The following is an 895-nucleotide window of genomic DNA, read 5'->3' as shown; positions in this document are numbered from 1 at the left end:
GAAGGGGAGGACTGGGGCCACAGGGCTGGCTGGCTTGGTGAAGCTGTGTACATATGAGGACCAGAGTTAGATGTCCAGAACCTACATAAGAAAGCTGGCCATGCCGTGTACACTTGTAACCCCAGTGCTGGGGAAGTAGACACAGAAAGATCTCTGGGCTCACTGGTCAACCAGTCTCAGCTAATTGGTGATCTATAGACTAATGGGAGATGCTGTCTCAAAGGAGGTAGGTGGTGTTCACAAGGATGACATGTGTACATTGGTGTGCCTCTCCCGTGAACCCACATACACACTTAAACAACAATAACAACTAGAATTACAGATCTGCCCCAGCTCTGCCAGGCTTGAGCATGTCCAGTCTGTTCTCTGATGCTGTTGGATGAGTGAGGACTTAGAGCATAGTTGCCGACCACAGCCACAGCGAACAGGACACACAGTGGAGCCGAGAGCTGGTAGTTCAGAGACAAGGAAGACAACCTGTGAAGACCCTGGGTACTACAGTGCAGAGGTGTGGTTAGTGTTACTGTCCTGTGAGTCCTGCTCCACCCCCCGTGTTCTTCACAGGCCCATGGACATCCAGGAGCTTGGGAACCCCTGCCTCCTCTGCCTCAGCCTGCCTTGGTTCTCATCCTGGCTGGCCCCCATCTTAGGCTGCATTCTCCCACCCCTGAGTGGTTTATTGGCACTTTCTACAAGTCCAACATCCGATGCCAGTGTAAGGTGAAGTGCAGCCTAGAGCTCTGCATTTTGTCTGCCTGAGCGAAATTCACACACCATAGTGGGTAGACTGAATGTGGAACCACACCAGAAGGCTCATAGCACGTCTCTACGGAGTCCATGTGCCCCCGGTGGAGGTGAGAGGCCATTGCGGCATGTGGTGGAAGAACCGGGCTCT

Source organism: Mus musculus, chromosome 17, assembly GCF_000001635.26.
Source record: "Mus musculus strain C57BL/6J chromosome 17, GRCm38.p6 C57BL/6J".
In the NCBI taxonomy this organism is placed as follows: Eukaryota; Metazoa; Chordata; class Mammalia; order Rodentia; family Muridae; genus Mus; species Mus musculus.
Note: the sequence above shows the minus strand (reverse complement) of the source record.